Source organism: Mustela nivalis, assembly GCF_964662115.1.
Source record: "Mustela nivalis genome assembly, chromosome: 14".
NCBI lineage: Eukaryota > Metazoa > Chordata > Mammalia > Carnivora > Mustelidae > Mustela > Mustela nivalis.
Genome location: NC_139033.1, coordinates 39,370,250 through 39,397,394, shown reverse-complemented (window position 1 = coordinate 39,397,394; position 27,145 = coordinate 39,370,250). Strand labels below are relative to the sequence as shown.

Here is a 27,145-nt window from a genome sequence, read left to right as displayed (position 1 = left end):
CCCTCTCTCTGCCTGCCTCTCTGCCTGCTTGTGACCTCTATCAAATAAAATAATTACATATATTAAAAAAAAAATCAAACATTGTTTACAGGGACACCTGGGTGGTTTAGTCGATTAAGTGCCTGACTTTTGGTTTTGGCTCAGGTCATGATCCCAAGGTCATGGGATAGAGCCCCGGGTTGGGCTCCATGCTTAGCGGGGAGTCTGCTTGTAGATTCTCTCTCTCCCTCTGCCCCTCCCCCTGCTCATTCTCTCCCCCTTCCTCTCTCTCAAATAAATATAAATCTTTAAAAAATATTCTTTATGTATACTGAGTATTTTCAAATTCATAATGTATTTTTAGATTCACAAAAAGATGGATGAAGGATATGACTGTGCTTATCCCAGAAGTAAACTATAAGTAATGCCTGTATGTGGGGGGAAGACATTAACTTCACTAATAATGAAGTACATAGAAACTACAAGAAAAGTGAGATTTTAAAAATAGGTTTAGGCAATGTTTCTGAAATTAATGTGTTGGGTTTTTTTAAGTAAAAGAGTTACATGTGCTTGGTATTAGAAGCCCACTATGAAAAGGAAACTGCATTCTTAAAAGAACACATATATATAAAAGAACATTTTTATATTAAAAATAAAGCATCAGAGCACTCTACTACTATCCTTGCACATTGAACATAAAGACATAGGTTTTCCCCTTTCCCAGTGTATTTCTCTTCTTTCCAGCTATTCTGGGGAGATGTAAGTGGCCACCGGCCTTTCTGTACAGATGAGTAAAACCCATGGGGTTATGGAAAGAAAATTCAGGTGTAAGGTATTCAGGAAAATCAGAAAGAAACAACTCTCCCTTTGAATTTTTTCCCAAAGGAGTTGAGTGTTTAAATCAGTGGATTATGAAAGTGGTTCCAGTGACAGCTCTGCCACTTATTAGCTGATTCCCCTTAGATGTCATTGTTTCTTGATTTCCTCATACATTCTTTTAATCAAGAAATACATGCACCATTATAAGCTTCCAGAGGGCAGGGCTCATGTTTATTTTGCTGATTCATATCTATATAATGCTTGAAATATAGGAGGTGCTTTATCTGCTGTTTGCTGAGTGACTCTGAGTAAGACGAGGGGGATCAATGGCTCACGGCATTATGAGAAGAAAAGAGGATTGCCCTCCGGCTTGATGGATGAGAGGAAAACTTACAGGGGACAACAGATAACAAGAGAAAAAGGCCTATAGATGAGCTAGGAGATATGGGGAGAGACCCTCAACATGAAAATCAAGCCTTCTGATTACCACCGTGGGTCAAAGAACACTGTCTTTTCAAAGGGGATATTAGGGAAGACCTAGTATCTGGATAATTATAGAAATGCATTTTAAAGGGATGAAGTTTGAAACAATCAATTTAGAAAAGAAGTAGCAAATGGGTGACAAAGAGTCTATGGTATGTTTTCATACTCACTCTTGTGTGTATATGGGCATACTTGTATACACATATAGACACCAAAAGGATATACAGCAAAACTCTTGGCAGTGTTTTTTTTTTTTTTTTTTAACGTGGAACATGATGGGATAATAAAGGGTTTGAATTTTTACAATGAGTATGGACTGTTTTCATAATTAGTAAAAACAATAGAAATCCTCTCTCATAGCTAATGCTTATGACAATATGATCAATCTCCAAATCGATTTTAATAAACCAAAGGAAATGTGCCTCTTTATTTCTCTTCTACAAATCAATATCAATATAGTTCTGTCAGATACTAATGGAGATACATTTTATATGAAATTTGCTAGACGGGTAATCTTTTTGTCTTTGTTTCTAGCATAAACTTGTGCTTTTTCCTCATACAGAAAGCAAGGGAGGGCAGCCACAGGGATAAATCATAACTCTTCGTGTCAAACATTTGGGTCTTTTGTGACCCTGGGTCACCTCATACGTGCCAGATTGGTTCTATAATCAAAATTCCATCAAATATTATACAGCTCAGCTTGTAACATTGTCCCCCACAATTGTATTTGAGGTAATATGTTCTCGATAGTGAGAGCTAAAACAACCAGGCCTCCAAAGATGACTATGAAGCAAGTCCAGAACAAGAGTTGAAAAATTCTAGAAACATGAAAGTAGTGTTACAAAGTGTCAGCAGATCATGAAGCTGGGATATGGAAGATTCTATCCTTTCTTGTCCAAGTGGTCAGGTGCCTTCTGGGAGCCCACAGCCTGATGGACTTACTGATGTGTTTTTTGGTCTTTCCTCTTAAAAATGTACCTCACGTTCTGGGCTTCCAATGTCCCTATAAGAATATGTCCCAAACAAGTACTGCTAACCCTTAGCTATTTTCCTAATTACTGCCCATGCAACTGAGCTTTAGGGAAAAATCTGAAAAGCTGCGAGTGGCCACATGTATTTTTTTAGTTGGGTCATATTTGTGAATTGCCTTGTACGTGTTCCGCCTGGGCCTCACTCATTGGGTTGGACAGGGTTGGCTCTTTGCCATCTTGGCTATCAGAGGCCCTATAAAAGCCAGTGGAGTGCATGTGATGAGAAGATTGGACTATGAGCCCGTCATTCCCTTCAGACTTGCAATTAATTGTCCCAGGATATGGAGCGATATAATTTTCAGCACAGCCATACATACAGGGCTTACATGCAGTGCTGAGTGGTGCTGGCGAGTGACAATTCCCTATGACACATCATCTTTTAAAAGCCAGACCAGAAGCAAAGAAGCCAGCCAGTAGATGTCTCTGTGGCGCTGCAGTTCGGTCAGTCATGTTCTTGGGTGCTTAGCACTGTTGTCTGTGGGTTTAGAAATGCACTGATAAGAAGATTTGCACCTTTTATTTTGCACAGGTGGGGGAAGGCCCCAAGTGCCCTAGAAATATACCTAAGTCTCCAGCAATAAGTTTTCTGTATGATCTAAATATAAACCTTGCCATTAACATCTGTCCTTCTGATCTCATCTTAAAAACAACCTCCCAAAAGTATGTTTTACTTAAAAGATGAGCAGTTATGAAATGTTGAACAATTTTTTTTTTTTTTTTGCAAAATGATCACATTTTGTGATCATTTTCTTAGTATAATCATACTTAGTATATGTCCACGGGAAAGATGTCTGGAGAAAAAAACATATCATTTCCTACTCAGCAATTCCAGTCCTTGAGTAACAGGGGAAGTGACACTCTGGAAGGAAATGGAACATTATAAAAGGAGCCCACGGACAGGACAGATAACAATAACCTGGGGAGATTCTGGGGGCCACTGTGAGCTCATGCTTCTCATCTGTTTTACCTTTCAAACATTCTCCTGCTTGATATTAGATAGAAAATTCATTTTTTTCTTTATGAATTTACTATAGAAAAATATTTGTTTAGTTAAAGAATTCCTGTGACAATCCTCTTGTGAGATTAAAACTTTTTTTTTTAAATATTTTATTTATTTATTTGACAGAGAGAGATCACAGGTAGGTAGAGAGGCTGGCAGAGAGAGAGAGAGAGAGAGAAGCAGGCTCCCTGCTGAGCAGAGAGCCGGATGTGGGACTCGATCCCAGGATCCTGAGATCATGACCTGAGCCGAAGGCAGCGGCTTAACCCACTGAGCCACCCAGGCGCCCCAGATTAAAACTTTTTAAATAAGAATTTCCATAATATGTCTTTTCTGTAAGTACAAATCTTTTTTTTTTTTAAGATTTTATTTATTTATTTGACAGACAGAGATTACAAGTAGACAGAGAGGCAGACAGAGAGAGGAAGGGAAGCAGGCTCCCCACTGAGCAGAGAGCCTGACATGGGGCTCGATCCCAGGACCCTGCGATCATGACCCGAGCCGAAGGCAGAGGCTTTAACCCACTGAGCCACCCAGGCACCCCTTAAATAAGTGGAATCATACAATTTGCAACCTTTTGGGATTGGCATTTTTATCCTACCTAAATTCCTGGATATTCATGCAAATTGCTCAGTGTACAAGCAGTTTGTTTCTTTTATTATGGAGTTGCTTTCTGAGATATGTATATATCCATTTAACTGGATATATGTATATATCCAGTTAAAGGTGAGTAGTTAATCACCTGCTGAAGAACATTTGATCAGATTCTAGTATTTCACTAATACAAAATTCATATGTTGCCACAAAATTCATATGGAGGTTTTTGTGTGAACACAAATATTCATTTCTCTGTGATTAATTTAATGCTCAGGAGTGCAATTTCTTGGTCATACGGTATGTTTAACTTTTATGCTACTATCTAAATTTTCAAGAGTGTACTATTTTTAGTTCCTACCTACAGTATATGAGAGATTTAGTTTCTCTGCATCTTTGCCGGCGTTTGGTATTATCACTTTTTAAAATTTTAGTTATTCTGGTAGATATATACTAATATCTCATTACATTTTTAATTCCATTTCCCTAACAGCTAATGATGGTTGAACATCTTTCTTTTTGTATGTATATTTGCTCCATATACAGCCTCTGATGAAATGCCTGTTTGTGTCTTTTGTCCATTTTCTAATTGGATATTTTTTTTGTTGTGTTTTGTTTTGTTTTACCGTGAGTTTTGAGAATTTCTTATATTTTAGATACCACTCCCTCATTGTTAGGTATGTGGTTTGCAAATATTGTCTCCCTGTTTATAGTTTGTCTTTTCATCTTCCAGTTTTATGCAATACTCCCTCCATCTCAGCAGAGCTACTGGAGCCCAGCATAATAGTGCCATCCCACATAAATCCTGACATACATTCACCTCTTCTTCGGAGTCGTGTCTGGATACCAAATCCAGAGGTGACATGGGAAATTTGAAGAACAGGGATGTGGCTGGAATTCTCAGAATGATCTCAGAGCCTGAGAATATTTGTGTTCCCTTGAGCATACTCCTAAAAGGTTTCTAGTGCAACAGAGGATCTTAAAAATCAGGCAGGAAGAAGGATCCACTTTGTAGATAATGGGAATCCTTCCTTTGCCCGTCCAGGGCTTGCGGACTGGAATCATGAATAAGGTGGCCATGATGATAGGAAGGGAGATTTGCCTTGCCCAAAATGTCAGTAGTGCCCTGATTTAGAAACAATGACAGAGGGTACAATCTGAATTTTACAGCCCCCCAAAATTGACGTTTGGTGAATCCAGACTCAACCAGAACGGCTATAGTGGAGATTCTCAGCCTCTTGTCTAATTTTAAGAGCTGAGTCCTTGAATAGAGGCAAGTCTCCAGCCTTTAGGAAATTGGGAGGGAGACAAACCATAAGTGACTCTTAATCTCACAAAACAAACTGAGGGTTGCTGGGGGGAGGGAGGTTGGGAGAAGGGGGTGGGATTATGGACATTGGAGAGGGTATGGGCTTTGGTGAGTGCTGTGAAGTGTGTAAACCTGGTGATTCACAGACCTGTACCCCTGGGGATAAAAATATATGTTTATAAAAAATAAAAAATTTAAAAAAAAAAGTTTTCTTAGACACTCCCAAATTCTGTGCCCATAGATTTACTTCAGCTTGAAAAAAACCAAAAATAATAACAAATAAATGTCTTTAACCTTTTATTATGAAAACCTTCAAATACATTCAAAAGGCAGCAGGGTGTAACCTACCACACAAGCTCAACAATTATCAGATCATTTCCCCATATATTTGACAATGACTGTAGCAAAGTTCTGTAATGTCTTCCCTGAGGATTTTTCTGTTGCTTGCTTGCTTGCTTTTCTACGCTAGTTTGTATTTCCCCATTGAGAGCACATTCAGTTTGAACCCTGGACATGTTTCAAAGGCCATTAGGAAAATAAGACTTGAAGCCATAGTAAGATGTCACTCTATACTCCCTAGGATGATTACAACAGTAATTTTTAAAATCATAAAATAAAAATTGTAGGCAAAGTGGAAAAATCAGAAATCCTATACTTTTCTCACAGTAGGTTTGTAAAGTGGTACAAATGCTCTGGAAAATGGTTTGTCAGTTTCTCAAAAAGTTAAACATAAAATTACAGCCCAGGAAGTCTCCGCTCACGTATATACACAAAAGAATTAAAAACACACATAGGCAAAAATGTGTATAAGAATTTTCAGAGTAACATTATTCATAGTAGCCAAAGAGTGGTGTCCAGCAACTGATGCTGAATAAACAGAAGTGGTGTATCCATATAATGGAATGTCATTCAGCTATAAAAATGGTTAGAGTAGCAATACATGCTGTAACATGGATGAACTTTGGAAGTATTATGCTAGGGAAAGAGTTCAGAAGGAAAAGAACATGTATTGTGTGATTCAGTTTCTATAAAATCTCCAGAACCGGCAAATCCATAAAGGAAGAAAGTGGATTAATTATGTTTGCCAGGGCTTGGGGGAGAAGGTAATGGGGAGTAACTGCTCATGAATTTGGAGTTTCTTTCGGGGTGATGAAAATATTCTAGAATTTAATAGTGGCCTTGGTTGAATAACCTTGTGAATATACTAAAAACCACTGAATTATAAGTGGTGAGTTTTATATGTGAACTGTATCTCAATTTCAAAAAGAACACCAGGTCGCATTTCAGGATCAAGAGACTTCCAGCTATCTTCATTTTAGTTGCTGGGATCCTACCCTTTCTGCATCCTCCCCTAATCTTGAGGTGAGAGATCTGCAAGGTTGTCCTTGTAGTAGCTTCTGAATTAGATAGAGATCATTCCCTAAAATGAAATCTAACCTTCCTTTCAATGTCATGGCCAAAGCAGTGACAAATAGAAAGGAGTTCTCCTCACACGAGGGCACATAGTATTCCCAAGTTTTTTGTGTACTACATTGAAGAATTTTGAATTTTGAGGTTAGACTGCATTGTTTTGTCTTATTCCCCATTCCCCACCCCAGTTTTGAGATTCCTAATCATTTTGATATTGTTTGACCTTCCCAGAGCTCCCTGCTGGGCTGGTAAGTGGTCTTAAATGACGATAGATCACATGATTTGTTATTTATCCACTGCTCACCTAAGGGTGCCCTTTTCCTTTCCTGGAGCATAGCCAAACTTTTTCTGTCATTAGCCCCATTTTGATTCTCTAGCACATCCTAAATATGCCATAATCCCTCAAGCATATGTACTTACCACACATTACGGTCCCGATATGTGTATCAGTTAAGATTCTTTTTTAAGCCAAAGAAATTGAGTCTATTGAATTCATACCATAGTAAATAAGTAAGAGGAAGACTAATAAGTAGCTCACTAGGAAAACTACAAAAAGGACAAAGAGCTAAGTGCTCAAGTCTAGGGAAAGACAGGAACCAGGGCAGCTGAAGGAATCACAATAGAAAGAGCTCAGTGGCCATTACAAGACTCTCTCCAATTATTATTCATCACTGTGTACTATACTTTTTTCCGCCAAATTGAAGTAATCTGGGAAAACTGAAGGTGGGGGAGGGGAGAGGCAGAGGGGGAGGCAACCATGAGAGACTATGAACTCCAGGAAACAATCTGAAGGTTTCAGGGTGAGGGTATGGGTTAGCCCAGTAAAGGAGGGCACATGTTTAATGAGCACTGGGTGTTAGACACAAATAAAATCATGGAACACGACATCAAAAACTATTGATGTAATGTATTGTGACTAACAAAACATAGGAAAAAAACCCTCAAATAATCTTCCAAAAAAAAATTCCAGAAGGCATGGATCATGTGCACCCATGAGGAATGGTGGGTGTAGAGGCGTGAAGAGAGGGAAATTGTTGGGGAGAGAAATTTCATAATTATAACCTTTGTTTTCATTGCTTTGTGACGAACACCCTTGAGCTTAATTCCTTGCCTAAGTGTCAAGTATTTCCTTAGGTTGGATATTAATAGTGAATTTGTTGGGGTCAAGAAGTTGGAAAGTAGAATGAAAGTATACTTTCAGACTCATGTCATTATAATAATTGTTCCCTTAAAAGCTCTACTAATTTACAAGCTTCAAAATATACAAACAACAACTTCACTGTCTTCTTTCAACCTGAGTTACTTCCCTTTCAAAAAGATTTGGCAGTTTGGTAGGCTAGAAGTAATATCCCTTTGTTATTTGCTTTAGGGCTAGCATATAATAATCTAAAATATAACATAAGACAACCAAACATTTCTTTAAACTTTTTCAGATTTCTTTTTAATAATGTGGGATTTATTTTTACATATTCAGCAAAGTACCAGATTTTAAAATTAATAGTTTTATAACATTTAATTAGGTTTTAATGTTAATTAATTTGGAGGGGACTAAAATAATTTTACTTTTTAACATATTCAGTTGTTTAATAGTCTCTCAAGTGACCATGCATATTTTGTAGCTAGTTCTATAAATCATTAGAGGAAAAAGAATTAACTCACAAATGAAATTCTGTCATTGACATTTTGATTCTAAGCCAAGAAAAATTCCAGAATATAATGTAAAATCTAATGTGTGATTTTTCCATGTAACTATTTTAGTGTTTACAATGTAATTTACAGTTCAATAACCAAGGTTAAAAAAAAAAAAAAGGACAATCCGCAGTGATAGAGTGTAAATTTGAGAAGTCTGGATTGGTTGGCGGTGACACTTATGTCAATGTTTAATGAGAAAGAAGGAAAATCATGTGAGACATCAAAAGAAGGCTTTTTAGGGAAGAAATCAGATATAAATAAAAAGTAAAAGACTTTAAGTCTTGTGTGCTATAATGGTTTGTCAAAACCCCAGATTAGAGCCACACTTTGGATTGTTGGAAACATAGTTAGGATGGTGACCGAGCATTCATCTGAGAGAAAGCACAGAAAGACTGGTTGCATAGCAACCAACAGGGATGTGGTAGCTGGAAAAGTCTAAGCTGGGAAGGAAGCAGGTCAGCGGCAGCAGCAAGGGAATTCGACAACCACAGGGTAGCGTCAGCATTTCTGAGCAAAATAACTCCATAGGAAGATTCCCGGAGTTTGAAAGGGGAATACAATTACAGATTTCAAATCAAGGAGATCTAGCTGCTGAAACTTTTATTTCTACATTTTCAGAGAAGGTTCATCGTTTAGGGTAAAAGTAGGTTATGGGATTATTTGGGTAAGGTGATTCTTATTACTCCTAGAACACAAGTATTTTTGAAATATTATAATGCAGACGAAGAGTAGCGGGGCCCAGTGAGGGATTTTGGTTCCAGTCTTAAATGCACATTGTATCCCACATCTTAAAAGCCACAAGACAAGGGACGCCTGGGTGGCTCAGTGGGTTAAAGCCTCTGCCTTTGGCTCAGGTCATGATCCCGGGATCCTGGGATCGAGCCCTGCATCCGGCTCTCTGCTTAGCAGGGAGCCTGCTTCCTCCTCTCTCTCTCTCTGCCTGCCTCTCTGCCTCCTTGTGATTTCTGTCTGTCAAATAAATAAATAAATCTTAAAAAAGAAAAAGTCCCAAGACAAAAAAAAAAAATGATATAAAGGAAGAGAACCATATGATACTGAAAATAATCTTTTACACAGACACACACACACGCATACACACTCCACACACATCTAGGATCACGTTTTCACAAGTTATCCAATAAATAATAGTTTCTGTCTTAATCCCTTTAGGCTGTTATCACGAATACCATAAACTGCTAGCTTATGTACTACAGACATTACTTGCGGTTCTAGCAGCTGACAAGTCCAAGATCTGGTTAATTAACACATCCATCACTTTACATATTTGTCTTTTTTTTTTTTTTTTTGTATAGGGGGAGAACATGTACGTTCTATTATTTTTTGCAAATTTCAATGATAGAACACAGTGCACTCTTGACTTTTGTTCCATGTGAATGTGCTACCTATTTAAGAACGCATGATACGACTGAAAAAGCAAACAAATAAAGATGCCCAAAAGATGCTGGCAGTTTTGGTGTCTTATCAGGGCCACTTCTTGGTTCCTAGACTGCTGTCTTTTCCATACATCCTCTCCTACCTGAAGGGTGAGGATGCTGTCTGAGGCCTCTTTGACAGGGTATGAATTCCATTCTGGAGGGCTCTATCCAAATGAGCCAAGCACCTCCCAAGCCTCCCCACAACCCCCGCCCCGCAAATACCACAATACTGGGGATTAGGACCACACATCCTCTTATTGGTCTTGACCCAGGAGTGGCACAGATGATATATTCCTCTTTACAACCCATTCGCTAGAACTAGTCACATGGTGCTAAGCTAATTATGTGGCAAATTGGGGAATACAAGGCAGTAGATGTGGTTCCAAACCATGTGGTCTGTGGTAGCAACAATCTGTGCCACAGTATTAAAGCAAATAGTGGCCAGTAATTTATCTTTATGACCATCAATCAAAAATCTCAAGTTTTGTGTTTGTATTTGTTTGTTCTTCCTTGTACAAATGGATGCACATAACTGCAGAAAACTCTCCGCCCATGTATTACTGTAAAACTAATGACTAGAGAGCAACTAGAGTAAATCGAATTAAGGTGAAAGATAGAATTCAATTCATTCCCTTGCTTAAATTATTTGGTAGTACTTCTGTACTTTATTTGTTTTACTGCCTTATAAGATGTATTTTATGCTCATTGTATCCTAGAAACCCCCATATCTACAGCTCCCTAAAATGAATAGAAAACATTTTCCATTATCCTGTACTAGATGCCACTTAAAATGCCCATGCAAAAATAACGTCCACTTTTGCAATGTTATAATGCCTACATTTTCCTATTTGTTTGATCTTTACCTTTTTAATTAATTAAATCCAAATTCTTTGATCTTCCTGATAGCTAATCTTCTCCATTAGTTGACCTCATCTCATTTATCATCCTGGTGCACGACCTTCAAGTGACATAAGTTACCTCTTTACCATTCTTGATCTATTTCTGTGTTGTTCTGCTATGTAAAAATCAGCTTTCTACTGTCATTACTTTCTCCCATTCCTTATCTTATGTCTCTTTCACATCGACTTTTATATTTCCCTACTTTCTGAAGCCTTACCAGATTAGCCTGACCTCATAGAACCCATTCCTAATCTTGATTGCTTCATACCATTGAGGATCTGAATCATTGTATTATTCACTTAATAACATAACAGCATACATTTTTATAGAATATCTTTAAATCCTATTTCCCCAGTTAGATCATAGTTATTTTTTTTTTCAAATGAGAGGGCTAGTCTGTTTCCTATATAACACAAAGTTGATTACATAAAATTCTCTGATTTTTTATATTAATCATTCAGACTATAAGGGAAACTAGAAAAGACCATAACATATTTTATATTTTAACACTTTTCAGAAATAAAAATATTATCAAATGTTATTTACACATTTGCTGAATTTGAGAGGAATTTCTTCTTATGAGTCAGTGACTAGAAAATGCAATCTAGAAGACAGATGGTCAATGCATTATGGACATGTTCTAAAAGCACTTAAAGCTTCCCTCACAAGAATGAGCCCAAGCCTGTACATGCATCATTTTATGGGGAACATTTTATAGCACTGCACAAATACCAAAGATGCGGCAGACGTGCAGTTTTGAAAATAAAGGGCTCCAAAAAATGATTTGACCCTTTTCTCCGTGGAATCTTCTCCTTCTCAGGAAACAAAGTTGTGATCAAAATAATTCATTTTCATACATGCAGAAGACAAGAGTAACAGTGAGGTGTATTCATAGCTTTTGTAAGTAGAGAAATAGCTTAAAAGGGGAAGTATAGATCGGAGTACAAGGAAGGTAAGTTAGTAGCTAAGCAACGTGCTACAGAATCAGAGGCTATAAATTGTAATTACAATGTCTTACATCAGTAGTGCTTTTCCAGCTGAGAGCTCAAAGTATACCCAGGCTGACAACTTGGTCCCAAACCAGGTCATTCACCCTCAGTTTAGTCATCTGAGAAATGAAGATGGAGTAATGACGTACTAACAATTATACAGATAACTTCAACAGCGAAGAGAGATGAAAAGAAATTAATTCCGGATGTGAGCAAGGCTGGTGACTCAATATTAAAATGAAAGAAACCAGAGGAAATATAGGAGATACCAAAAAATGCCTCTGATTTCAAAAAACTCTCTCAAATTGCCTCAGACTCTCATTTCAATGACTTCTAATGATGTAATTTTGGAAATTGTTAGTTTTTAAACATCTTGATCCAATAGAAAGTGATCTCAAGTTTCATGAAGTATTATACAGAAAATTACTTTTAAAAGTTAAATTAAGTTATTTTAGATTTACTTTCAATAAAGACCTGTAAAAACATTTTATACTACAAAACTAAAAGACTGATTTTAAATATAAAAATGAATATTTCTCATTGTAGCACCTTTGTAATATGGCCAAATAAAAAGTACTGAATGTAGAACCTACAAGCTACAAGACTAGCTTGAAACCATGGCATTGATTAGCTTCATGCCTTAGTTTCCATTCTTATTTTCTTAATCATAAATTGGACTGCACATCTTTGCATATATGAATTCCTTTCTGATAGTAAAGCACTAGGAAGATGATGTAATATCTTACTTATTCATGCAATAGTTACCTGTTAATTTATTGGGATTTTAGTACCTGCCAAAATTGGGATTCTTCCACCTGTTGGCTAGAGAGCATCTTCGTTCTTTTTATCACAACGAGAAGGAAATTTCAGACAAATAATGTTCAAAATGTGTCAGCCTCCCCTTATTCTCATTTAAGAGCAATGACCAAAAGATAGTTAGGTATTGTTATCTGGCCTTTACCTGAAGGTAGGAAACTTCATGCATTTAGATCTTCTTGGGCTCTAGAACAGACATAGACTTCAGAGGAACACCAAGAACTTGCCCATTTGCCCAAAACTAAATCCCTAGAGTTAAGATTACCTTAAAGCAATCCCAGGAGACCCTCTGATCCAGTGTTATAACATCCCAGGTCTAGGACCTCCACTCAGGTGAAATTCTGCTAGATCTGTTCCTTCATTTGGAGAAAAAGGCACAAATCACCCATATAGAAATCTGATAGATACATACTTTAATGAAATAATTCTGCAGGGTTCCTAGTTAACAGAATATCTTGCTGGAGATTTGCATATGATATTCTCTTTTAGGAGAAACTTGCAGATACTTTTTTATTATATGTCAATCTACTTTGCTTAGAATACATTCATTTCTCGAATATTGCCTCAATGGAGAAGTCTTCCCTAATCATCATTTATAAAATAGATCACTTACCTACATTATCTCTTTTACTAATGCTCTTACTCTGTTTTATTTTTCACAGTGCTTACTATCGTCTGAAATACACACACACATAGACATGCACACACACACACACATTTGTTAACTTTCTTTCTCTCCAGAATAGAAATAAACTTCATAAAAGCAGGAATTTGCTTATTTATTGCCTAGATTAATGTTTAGTAATAGTTGGTTCTAACACATGTTCATTAAATAAATGGCTGCATGAATGGATGGAGGGGTGGATGGACGGACAGACAGTGTTTTGGTGTTTGGTTGTCTTCAGTGCACGACAAAACCAACATATTCCAAAGCATATTCTTTGGAATAAGAACATATTCTTATTCACGGAGAAGAGTGGTTAATAAAGCCTCATAGAAGGTGGAAGACCTGATGTTAACTTTGAAAGAGCTAGACAGGGAAAAAAGATAGGTGATTATTCCAGAAAGAGATAAAATTATTTGATTAGAAAGGCAAATTAGGGATATGTACATGTGTTTGTGACACTTAAAGACCAGAGATGTAGCTGTTAGGGTTTGTATAAGGGAATCTTGTGAATAGTGGTAGGGAAGGTAGGTTCAGGCCAGTTTTTAAAAGACCTTTGATGTTCCATTTAAACATTTTGAGTTTTATTCACTCAATAATGGGGAGCCACTGATGGGAAATGAGCAAAGGAAAGCAATATGAAAAATGGGTAAATTGAGAACAGTTGGGAGCTATTTCAATGACAAGTAACAAGTGGTGAATTTCAGGTATATTTTATTTTATTTTTTTAAGATTTTATTTATTTGACAGACAGAGATCACAAGTAGGCAGAGAGGCAGGCAGAAGGAGAGGGGAAAGCAGGTACCCTACTGAGCAGAGAACCTGATCCAGGGCTCGATCCCAGGACCCCAGGATCATGACCTGAGCCTAAGGCAGACGCTTTCACCCACTGAGCCACCCAGATGCCCCTGAATTTCAAATTTAAATGGTGAAGTAGATTTTTTTTTTTAAAGGAGTATATATACAAGTGAAAACATACATGAGAAATCAATCAAATCAATAACATTTCTTTCTAAGCCTTAGGAGAATAATGGAATCCATCTTCTTCATTAAGATGCTAAACATATTTAATCCTATAACACTTCATAATCATCACTTAATAGCTTGGAGTAGTAAAAGGAATTATTAAAAAAAGGACATTGAATAAAACAATTTTTCTAGCTTATCTCGGTGTGTTTTATGTATTGTTTATAGCCTTCATATTTTATTTAGTCAAACTAAAAAACAGAACCAGATGATGATGCTTCCTCTATATAGCTGAAGTCTTGGCAAACTCACATGATCAGGACTGGTTCTCATATGGTTTGGGTTTTTTTGAAGGATGGATAGGATAAGACCTTAAAATCTCCTTGAGCTCTATAAGCCTATGAAACTCTAAAAAATATCAGCAATTAGAAAGAAAAGAAACAAAAGAACAAGAGAAAGCCTTGATTTCTTGTAGTAAAGTTCATCTTTAATCAAATTCCTTTTGTTAATCCAAGAAAACGAGAAAGTGAAATTTATAAGAAGATATAAAGAAGGAATGCTTTTTTTAAAAAAAGATTTTATTTATCTATTTGAATAGAGAGACACAGCGAAGAGGGAACACAAGCAGGGGCAGTGGGAGAAGAAGAAGCAGGCTTCCAGTTGAGCAGAGAGCCTGACTGGGGCTCGGTCCCAGGACCCGGGATCATGCTGAGCAGACTCTTAATGACTGAGCCACCCACGCGCTCCAAGAAGGAGTGCTTAAAAGAAGATGGAGAATGAGTTTATGCTGGCTAAGTTCAATGACCATTTTCATTTTAACACTGAAGTCACAATGTATTTTTGACTCCTTTTTCATACATACTGAAGAGTCTGTCTCCCTGGTTGTCAAGATAATGAATATTAATCTGAAGGTACCCTAAGGTACTATTTTTTCAGTGAATTCACCTATGCCTTCTGCATATGGCTATTTACTGCAGTCAACAGTTTTATAGTCAAGTGGCCATGCATTTCATTTACAAATACTGAAGTGGAATGAAACTTCATAATGCCAAACGGGACTGACCTACTCCCTCCCAACAAGATCATTGCAATGAAAGTACTGACTTTAATTTCTTTTTTTTTTTTTTAAAGATTTTATTTATTTATTTTGACAGAGAGAGTTCACAAGTAGACAGAGAGGCAGGCAGAGAGAGAGGAGGAAGCAGGCCCCCTGCCGAGCAGAGAGTCCGATGCCGGGCTCGATCCCAGGACCCTGGGATCATGAACTGAGCCGAAGGCAGAGGCTTAACCCACTGAGCAACCCAGGTGCCCCAGTACTGACTTTAATTAAGAAATGCTACTGATGGGGGCACCTGGGTGACTCAGTAGGTAAAAGCCTCTGCCTTCAGCTCGGGGCATGATCCCAGGGTCCTGGGATCGGGCCCCGCATCAGGCACACTGCTCAGCAGGGAGCCTGCTTCCCCTTCTCTCTCTGCCTGCTTCTCTGCCTGCTTGTGATCTCTCTCTCTCTCTGTCAAACAAATAAATAATATCTTTAAAAAAAAAAAAAAAGAGAGAGAGAGAGAAAGGCTACTGATGGTCAGTACTCTAATTTTAGGAGTTACTAATAAGAAAGATTTTACTAATCTTTTGTATTTTTATTGCTTTTCAAAAATCAGAGAAGTAAGATAAAACATCACAAAATATCTCTGTCCCTCTCTAGTAGGTAGATTCTTTTTTTTTTTTTTTTTAAGTTTTTATTTGTCTGACACAGAGAGAGAGACAGGGAGAGAGGGAACATATGAAGAGGGAGCAGCAGAGGGAGAAGCAGGCTTCCCGCCCAAGCAGGGAGCCCGATGCAGGGCTCGATCTCAGGACCCAGGGATCGTGACCTGAGCTGAAGGCAGATGCTTAACCCACTGAGCCACCCAGGTGACCTCTGGGCCTTGCCTTATATTTTATGTATTGCTCCTTAATCAATAATATCAACTTGCTCTTTAATATATTTCGCCGTATATAATGCCACAAGTAAAGTATAGCAATGAGTGAATTTCCCTACCCTTTTGTCACTTATGTATAGAATCAATCTTTTCAATTTTTGCCAATGGGATAGGCAAAATCCATTCCAGTTAGTGATGTCCCAGGTTTGTAATGAGGTTGAAAATCTTTGCATTTATCTTATTTTAGATCTCCTTTGGAAATTTGCTGCTCATCTAACTTGACCATTTTTCTCTTAGGTGGCTTATTCTTACTTTCTTTTATTTGATAATGCTCTCTATTCATTATAGGTGTTACTCTTTATTTTGAGATTTAGTTTATATTTAAATTTTTACATTATTTAAACAGTTTTATATATCACTTAATAACTTCTAGGTTTAGTGTGTTGCTTAGAAAAACTCTTCAGAATATAAAAATATTACATTATACTTTCTTCTTAAATTCATTTTAAGAATTATAATTACTTGGGGAGCCTGGGTGGCTCAGTAGGTTAAGCCTCTGCCTTCAACTCAGGTCATAGTCTCAAGGGCCTGGGATTGAGGTCAAGATCTCAGGGTCTTTGGATGGAGCCTGGAATTGGGCTCTCTGCTCAGCAGGGAGCCTGCTTCCCCCTCTCTCTCTGCCTGCCTCTCTGCCTACTTGTGATCTCTCTGTTAAATAAATAAATAAAAATCTTAAAAAATAGTTATAATTACTCAAATTACATTTGAATTTCTTTTTACCTATGGAGTGATGAAAGTGTCTCACATCTTTTCCCCAAAATGATAGCCAATTGTTTCAATACTATTTGTGGAATAGTCTATCTTTTCCCTACTAAATTTTTAATTTTTTTTTTTTTTTTTGACAGACAGAGATCACAAGCAGGCAGAGAGGCAGGCAAAGAGAGAGGAGGAAGCAGGCTCCCTGCTGAGCAGAGAGCCCAACTTTCCCTACCGATTTTAAACTTTACCTTTGTCATAAACTACATTTTCATAAATACCTGTTTCTGTTTCGTGCTCAATGGTTCATTGTGAAATGTGTAGGTTTCTGCACCAATGCCACAATTTTCAAAGTTAATCTAGTTTTATGGTATGCTTTGATAGCTAACAGGGCAGAGAAAGCTAATTATTCTTTTCCAAATTGGGTTGTTAATTCTTATGAAAATTCTTTTGGTGATATTCATTAGCATTACATTTATAGATGAATTTAGTGAGACTTCTTGCCTACAATATTAAATTCCTACAATGCAGGAACTTAGGCTCTCTATCTCTGTCTTAAATAAATCTTCTTTTATATTCGTTAGTAAAGATCTGTAGTTTTCTTTGTGCAGTTCTGTAGTTTTTGTTCATTTCTAGTTGGGTTTATATGTTGGTGTTTTATATGGTACTGGTGCTATTATGGATAGCTTTTTTTTTTTTTTTTTAATCCATTTGACAGAGAGAGGGATCACAAGTAGGCAGAGAGGCAGGCAGAGAGAGAGGGAGAAGCAGGCTTCCCGCTAAGCAGAGAGCCCGATGCGGGGCTCGATCCCAGGACCATGAGATTGTGACCTGAGCTTAAGGCAGAGGCTTTAACCCACTGAGCCACGCAGGCACCCCTGGATAGCCTTTTTTGCTTTTCAAATTATCTTCTTTAACTACAAAATAATGGTAATATTCAAAAAAAAACATTTTGTAACTCACAATTTCACGACCTTAATAAAACAAGCATTTTCATTACATCGTATTCCCTTCCAGGGATTTGTCCATATGGCTGAATTTTTTTTTCCAGTTTTATTGAGGAAATAATTGACACATCGTTGTATAAATTTAAGGCATACAGCATGATAGTTTGATTTACATATATTGTGAAATGATTACCATAATAGGTTCAACTAACATCCATCTTCTGATATAGGTACAATAAGAAGAAAAGAGAATAAAGGAAAAAAATCTCTGCTTGTGAGGAGAACTCTTAGGACTTACTCACCTAACAGCCTTCCTGTATGTTACACAGCAGTGTTCGCTTTAGTCATCATCTACATCACAGCCCCAGCAACTACTTCTTTTTTTTAAGATTCTATATATTTGTTTGAGGGAGAGAGAAAGCGTGAGAGCTCAAGAGCACAAGTAGCAAGGAGGGGCATAGGGAGAGGGAGAAACAGACTCTCTGCTGAGCTGGGAACCCGATGTGGGGCTCGATCCTAGGACCCAGAGATCATGACCGGAACTGAAGGCAGATGCCTCCCCCACCGGTCCACCCACGTGCCCCAGCCCTAGCCCTTCCTTATTTTATTAACTGGCAGTTTGTACTGTTTGACCACCTTCTTTCATCTTCCATAATATTTTTATTTCATTGTGTATAAGTTGATGGTCTCATTTAGGTATCTTCTGAATGCATAGAATGCCCTCATTCCTCCCTTTACTTAGCCATCCCGTGTGAGTTGGACTTTAGGGCCCCCACACTTGCCACTTACCTGACTGTAGACATTGTTCAAGCCGAGCTGCTCCTGATCTCCACTTTCCCCATCCATCCCTCTTAGACTAGCCTGTCGTTCTCTTCCAGGACTGGTGGAATCCATGTGGCATTCACACCAGATCCATTGGTTTTATATTTAGCACATCACTAAGTGGCATGACTTAAAAAAATATAACTTATAAGGAAGAAATAGCTATAATAAATCTTCTGTTATTATTGTTGCAAAATTCTTCTAAACTTTTCTCAGAATAACAATGAATGGAACCTGAAAAAAATAGATCTAATGAAGGAATCATCCTTGCCTCCTGCTGCACTTAGCATACCACACCCCCTAGGTCACCCATCGTAATTCCCACCTCCGTTAGCTATTTGAAAGCCATGTTCTTCAAGGCTGTTTTGTTGTCATAATAGTATGAGTGCCTCTCAGCAGCCAGAGGAGTGTTGTTGGGGAAAAGATGCTTCTTGATAGGGTGGTCTGATTCTTTAGAAGGCAAGGCTGAAGATCTGTCAGAGAAGATGCTTCCAATACTTCTGTGATTATTAAATTATCCATGGCAGGGTCAGTGTTAAATTAACCTGCAGCTATGATAGGATAATTCCAAGCCTAACGGTCCCATTGAATTAGCTGACACTCAAATTCAATCCACTTTTGAGGAAAAATTTTACACTACTTTACAGATAGGCGTGTAGTGTGAAAAATATGAATTTATATGATAAAATGGGGACTATGCACAATGAAATTGGGTGATATTCATGTAATTTTAACTAGATATGTTTTCTTTTACTTTTATTTTATGGTGGAATTTTGAATATTTTGAATTACATAGATAATTTATCTTATTCTTTTTGTGTGGGGTCTTTTCTGATTTTATTTGGGGGGAGGGTCAAGTGATGATTACCTTATCTGGGAGAGTTAATTGGTCATTTTTACTTAAACCACAATGAAATAAATTAATTGCCTATCTCCTGTGCGTTTTCTGTGGGGTTACAAAATCAATTCAATACTTATTTCAAAAGATAAAGACCTAGACTCATCAATTTAAGGAAGGTCCTTCAAAGTAAATGATTGGAACTGGGAAAAGTCTGTGAAATAAAAGTCTAAGATTGATGGACACAATCGCGAAAGATCTTGAAGATAATGTCAATAAGCAAACTGTTGTTTGATAAGCAAGCTGTCCAGGTGAGCAACTCTTCCTGGATAAATGGGTTTGCAAGAATTTTCTAAAGCAAACTTTTTTTTTTAACTTTTAAAAAATTTTTTATATTCTTATCTGTCTGGGTAAGAATTTCCTGGAAAACACAGGCAAGTTATGTTGACCCAAGTGTTCTCTGTTCTCAATCCCAACAGTTGACTGGTTTAGCTGCAGATGATATTAATTCTCATAAAGTAGTTTAGTTGGCAATAAGATGAATAAATAACATAAATTTAGATTGTGGAGAATCTTGGACAACAAATTTGTTGTGTGAGTGTTCAGTTTAGTTTAAGAATATCAGCATGTCGTTGCGAATTTGCTCCTGTGAAGCTATGTGACAGTACTGGACCCACCTTCAGTTTTCTGTCAGGCTTACTTGTCTCCCAAATACTGAGCCAGTTGCTCTGCTTTGACAACTGTAGCAGCAACCAACTCATTTGGGGTTCGTTTCTACCCCCCTGAAGCTTACGGGCACCTCACCCAGACTCTGAGGCTTACAGACACTTCCGGCAACATGCTATGAGGGGCCATGGGATTTGACTTCCCAGGAGATACCAAAGAGGCCAGGTCGTACAACCTGGGAGGGCAGGCCAGTGAGTTAACTTCCCATCAGGAAGCTCTCAGGAGTGATAGAACTATTCTTGGGTTCTAGCAGGTAAATTCTTTCCTCTCTCTCTCTCTCTGACAGACTATGTTGAGGCATGGTACAGATTTCTGTACCATGATACCAGATACCAGGCTGGTATCTGCAGAGAAATCAGCGTGGTCTCTCTGAGTTTGGGAATGAATCCAAGGTCGGCAGAACAATACACCCGTGACTTTTACTTTCCAGGCTTCCTTCCCTTCTCTCTCTTTCCCTTACTCTTAGCAACCTGGGTTTTCCCTCCCAAGAAAGCATTACAATTTAAGCTTGCCTTCAGCTCCATTTCCTAAGAAACCCAGGCTAATCCAGTGACCTTAAACTATTACATCTCCATGCTCTTCAATTTTAATAACAGTAAAATGAGGAGATTGAACTAAATTATTTCTATGATCCTTTTAAGTTCTGGCATGCTATTATTATAATTTAATCACTAAAATTTTTGAACAAGGAAGTATGGTAGAACGCTGACCTTGGTAGCACAGTCAGGATTTTTGGAAGTATAAAGAAAATAAGCTAAAGCAAACTAGAGAGAACAGATACTTGTAAAAAGTGCTGTCTTCATCGGATAACTACTAAAGGGGAGATGACTCAATTGTGTTCTCATAAATGATGCTGAAATATATTTAGGGCACTTAGGTGGCTCAGTGGGTTAGGCTGCTGCCTTCGGCTCAGGTCATGATCTCAGGGTCCTGGGATCGGGTCCTGCGTCGGGCTCTCTGCTCAGGGGGAGCCTGCTTCCCTCTCTCTCTCTCTCTGTCTGCCTCTCCATCTGCTTGTGATTTCTCTCTGTCAGATATATAAAATCTTAAACAAAAAATATATTTATATATATTTAGAAAAAATATATATTTATGTATAAATAAATATATAAAATAATATAAACAAGTAAATATATATATATTTTATATATATATATATATTTTGCTGCAGTGTAAGTTCAGTTTTGGGTAAAGAGGGAGATGTCCAGGGAGGTCTTGTAACACAGACACTCCCAGGGGCAGTCACACAACACAACACAACACAATGTGGGCTTCTCCCTGGCAGATCCAGTTTGCCTATCTGAGGGGCTATCCTGGCTCTCTGCACCTGGTGACGGAACCCAGATGCTCAGAGGTAGAGGTCGGCTCAGACGTCCCCTAGCTGAGCTCCCTGACTGGTAGGAAAAAGAAGCCCAGAGAACTGAAACAAGTTTCCCAAGGTTATATACATCCAGACAGTGAAGGACCACATGCTAATACACCATGTTGGAGGCTTTTAAAATTTTTTTTCCTACTTCTTCTCATAACAAATGCTTCTTTGTCATTGGGGTTACTTACATTCTGTAGATAATAGTAATGATGAATAGTATACTTTGCTTGTGCATCTGTCATCTCGAATTTTAGGAGTAAACAAATCTTTAATGCCAAAGAGAGATGACAAAACAAAACCCACCATTTAGTTTGTGTCTAATGTAATGAACCAGAATAGAGTAAGTCCTCACTGCTTCTTAGTTTGGGAAATGTCCTTGAGGGAAAGAACCGCTTCTCCTCTGCTTCTCAAGTTGGGTTAAGCCCTGCTCCGGGCACCGCCTATTCAGTGAAACGGATCAACACTAACTACGCTCATGACCTCTAATTAGAAAAGCCCAGATTCATCCCTGGTTGGCTTGATGTATTAGTATTTTATCTTGATGCATTATGAGGTATATGAATTGCATCTAGCAAGTCCCACATTTTAGGTGACTAAGGAGCAGTAGTGTTGTTGTACTAGATTAGATAACATTATTAGATGGCCTGAATCCATGATACTCTAATTTTTATCCCAGTGCTGGGTGACTCACAAGGTATCGGACTACTTCAGGTCTATCCTCCATTAAATAAATGAGCAATTCATTCATTTAGTCACTCACTCAATTATAATAACTATCTTGTGGAAGCCACAGCACAATGAGGATTCAAAGGAGAAAAAAGGCACAAGCATGCAGCAATTTAGGGTAAAACAAATAGCAAAATAAAATACTTTGGGAGGGCATTGTGTACAAAGTAAACATCATACAACAGGTACAAATAAATACATAGCTACCATGGAGAGTTCATAGGAGGAGGATATATTTTTGGCTGATGAAATGAAGCAAAAACGTCATAAGAGAAACTGCATTAAACCTAGGCTTTGAAGAATGGGTATGATTTGATGGGTTGGGCCGAGGGCATTAAGGTCAATGGTAAACACACATATTATTTATATAGAACTCGCCAAAAATATATGAGGGTTTAAAAATCCAGTATTAGAGAATAGGGAATTGTTGAATTATTTCAAGCTCACAGTTTGACAAAAGAAGCAAATTAAGGAATTAAGGTCTGAAAGGCAAGTTGGGGCCAATTTGAAGAGTATTCATTACCAATGAAAGGAATTTTAACTTCATTCTATAAATGGTATAAATTCATTGCAGATTTTTGAGCAGGAAATTAATATAATTAAAACTTTAAAAAGTAGACTTAGTCTAACAGGAGTATATATTAAAAAAAAAATAAAGGAAACTGTAACTATAAGGAGTAGACTAGTAAAAAGACTGCTTCAGCATTCCAGGGTAGAAGTAAAATATACCAAAATGAAGGTGCTCACTGATGGCCAGATATTACAAAGCCTGGGGTGAGAGAAGAGATTGAATGCAGATGTTGAGAGAAAATAGAGCCTGAGGGAGGTCGAGGAAGATAGATGGAAAATGAGGCACTAATATTGTGACCAAGAGATCCTTAATAGTGACCAAGAGTAAATGATCAACAGTAGGTGGTAAGAATGTATATGCAGTGGGGGTAAATATTCTTTCCAGAAATTTCTTTGTGAATAGCAGTGATGTCAGTTGGTGTAATACTCTGGAAGAAAATTTGGCCATATCTTCAAAAGCCTTATATAAGACATGCACTTTTAACCAGTGATTTAATTTTTAGGATGCCTGAAAAGATTGGTAAGCCCCGGTAGCTGGTATAGGAAAAAAATTGAAAATAGTCAAAATACGTACTAATGAGAAATTAGTTAATTTATGATACATCCATACAGTGGAACTATATGGCCATTAAAGGTGTGTGTTTTGGCAAGAGTTGGCACCTTTTCTTCAAAGGTCCAAATAATTTTATGGTACAGTCTCTGTCATGCCTACTCAATTCTGCTGTTACAGCCACAGATGATATATAAACCAATGAGCACGACTGTGTTCCAATAAAACTTTATTTACAAAAACAGGTAGCAGACTTGATTTGGTGTATAGGTCATAGTTTGCCTACCCCTGTATTTGAATATCATGTAATGAATTAGAGACAATATGATATTAGTAACATAAGTAATTAATAATATGAGAAATGATGGCTTTAAAATGATACCTACAACATTTTCAATTTTGTGCAAAATCGTATGTTTGTGTAGGTGTTTGTACACCAGTCTTTACACAGGTCATAATCTTGAGTCTGGGCATCCCAGTGAATTTTATTTTCTATTTAGTGCTTATCTGTATTTTCACATTTTCTATAGTAATTATATATTACTTCTTTCTGTAACCAGGGGTAAAAGGGTATTTTTTTTTTAAAGATTTTATTTATTTATTTGACAGAGAGAAATCACAAGTAGTCGGAGAGGCAGGCAGAGAGAGAGAGAGAGAGAGTAGCAGGCTCCCTGCTGAGCAGAGAGCCCGATGCGGGACCCGATCCCAGAACCCTGAGATCATGACCTGAGCCGAAGGCAGCGGCTTAACCCACTGAGCCACCCAGGCGCCCTAAAAGGGTATTTTTATATGAAATTTTGTAGTGAGAGAAGTGAGATAAAATAAGAAATTGACCTGGTCCACTTTCTAAGTCATATTTCCAAGCTAAAAATGTGGCAGGTCTTCATGAGGAATTGGAAAATTCCACTGATACATGACTTCTGAGTTAATTGTGCATAATCTAAAAGGACTTTCTTGTAAGTTATGCCTGTTTGGAAATCTGCAGTCATAAAATGACTAATCAGTGCTTGCTAAGAGAAGCAAGGTCTGTTTGCCAAGACCATCTTCTTAACAAGGGGAGAAGATGTTGGCTGTGACAGGGCCAGTACAGGTATAACATGGGTGTCCATGAGCCTCGCTTCTCCCCACCTACCCAACTCATCCAGCTTCAATTGTTGTGCTATCTTGTTTTTCATTCATTTTATATTATTTTCCCAACTTGCTGTCTGCCCTGATATCTCTGCATGGACTGTTTCCTCCATGCAGAATAGGATTTTGTCTTGCTTTTGATGTTCTTTTAAGAAGATATGCATTATTGGGGCACATGGGTGACTTAGTCGGTTAAGCGTCCATCTGCCTTTGTCTCAGGTCATGATCCCGACTCCTGGCAGCCTGCTTCTCCCTCTGCTGCTCCCCTTGCTTGTGCACTCTCTCTCTTTGTCAAATAAATATAAAAAATCTTTAAAAAAAGATACGTATTATTTGCTACATACAAATGATTAATAGAGGATATATATTAAGGTAAAAAGGATAGTAATATAATGAATGCCCATAAACACAAGAATTAGGTCATTACCAATAGAATGTTTGTCATGTTTCAACCCTCTCCCTTAGAAATGGTCACTAACCTTATTATGAATTCCTTATTGTTTAAAATATATTGTTTTGTTACATTCACATGTATGATTCAGCAATATAGTCTAATTCTGTTTTTTTATCTCATAAAAACTTTATGTATCATGTTTAGTTTTTTGGGATTAACCCTTTTAGTTAATACTATGTTCTAAAATTTGGGTGTATGTAGTTTAAGATTATACATTTTTACTGCTGTATAAATAGAGCACAACTGGTTTATCTAGTCCCCTTTTCATGACTATTTAAATATTTCAAGTTTTCACTACACAAACATTGCTGCCATGAACATTCTTATATATATTTATACATACGTATATATATATGTATGTATATGTGTGTGTGTGTGTGTGTGTGTGTCTTGAGTATCATCCCATGAATAGTATTATTTGATTGTAAGGTACTTGTTCTTTTAATTTCTTTCATAATGTTAGGATTAATGAGACATTCGGTTTATTTTGAATCATTTTCAGTAGATTAAATCATTCTAGGATTTGTTCATTTCCAAGTTTCCAAATCTACTGGTGTAAAGTTGTCCATCGTGTTCTTTTGTTATGTTTAACCTCTGCTTTATCTGCTAGTGTGTCTTTCTCGTTTTAATATTTTATTGAGGCATAACTGACGTATGATTGTACATATTTGAGGTGTCTAATCCGGTGAGGGGGCAGCCACAGCAATGTCCTTCTCAGATCTCCTAGTGCTAGAAGAGTAATTGGCTAACAGTCCGGACTACTGTGCTCTGAAATCCATCCCTGCCTTCTGGGCCCAGGCCATGCGTTGCACAGGCCACTCCTATCTAGTGACTACATAGGGCAGGGAACTAAGGGAGTTTCATTCCTTTGAGACCCAGGACTCCACTCCTGGGCCCAGAGCACCGTGTGAGCCTTGCTAAATATCTTAGAATGACACTCTAGTCTAAGACCTTCCTGTTTTCCATTCTGCTTTCCTTACCCTAACGTCTCCCATATCTGATCAGTCCTTCCCCGGGGTCCCATGGCTCTTCTGGCCTCCTCTGACTCCTTCCCCCCTTTCCCTCACATGTTTTCTCCCCAGTGGTCCTCATGTAGCACGATCCTGTCACGGTACCTGCTTCTTGAGGACTGGGCCTAACAGAGTGGTCCTGGCCTATGTCAACACTGTGAAACCATCACTGAGGCCAAGATAATGAACCTATGAACCCAGCAGCCACCATCATCCTTCCCTCTACCTCGCCTCCACGCAGCCACTGATCTGATTTCGGAAACCAAAATTAATTTGCGTCCTCCAGTAGTTTATATAAATGAAGCCATAATTTGTACCTTTGTCTGGTTTTTGACAAATTCAGTGTAATTATTTTGAGCTTCATATATGTTGTCGAATGTAGCAAGAGTTAATTCCTTATTATTGTGGAGTGGTACCCTGCTGATACACCACAATTTAACCATTCATCTCTTGACAGACACTTGAGTTCTTTCCTATTTTCTATTAGTACAAGTTAAACTCTATGAAAATTCATATAAGCCTTATAAGCCTTTGTGCTGTTGTCATCTTTTCTGGACAAATGCCTTGGAGAGAAATGACTGGGTTATATGATATGTGCATGTTTAACTTTTTCAGAAATGAAAACACTGTTTTTTAAAGAGTTTTGTGCCCTCCCTCTTTTATCTTTAACTACTCTAGCCAAATACTTATCTATTTCATTAACTTTTTCAAAAATTTTCTTTTGGTTTTGTTGATTCTTGATGTTTTATACTTCTCTCTAGTATAGATTTGTTTTCTATCTTATTGATATATTCTCTAGTATTTATTATCTCTTACCTTAATTTTCTTTTTCATTTACTGATATAAGAAATTGAGACTATAAATTTAAGTATGCTTTCAGAGCCTCCTATATAGTATTTTAATGATTATATATCTCTAGTTATTTTTAATAGTCTTACATAACTTTCCAGATTCTGGTCCATTCTGAACCAATATGCCTAAAACCAACCAAACTATAACTATTATACTTGGGGAGGCAGAAAAGAAATCAGTGTTGATTTCTCAGACCCATTTCCCTGGCTTAACCCCATATACATAATATCAAAACACAGAAATTCATACCAGATATAGCACACCCTGATTTAGTATTATTCATTCTCTTACAGCGAATAGTATATGGACACATAACTGCTTTACTACACACATATATTAGTATCTTTTCTCTACCTTTAAATTATAAGCTTCTTCAAGGTAAATGTAGAC

General features: G+C 37.5%; 1 protein-coding gene across 1 annotated transcript in view; it reads left to right on the top strand.

The window, feature by feature from the left end:
• The window catches only part of RAB27B (RAB27B, member RAS oncogene family), a 206,502-nt gene that overhangs the window by 29,261 nt on the left and 150,096 nt on the right, over nt 1-27,145 (top strand). The window lies entirely within an intron of this gene.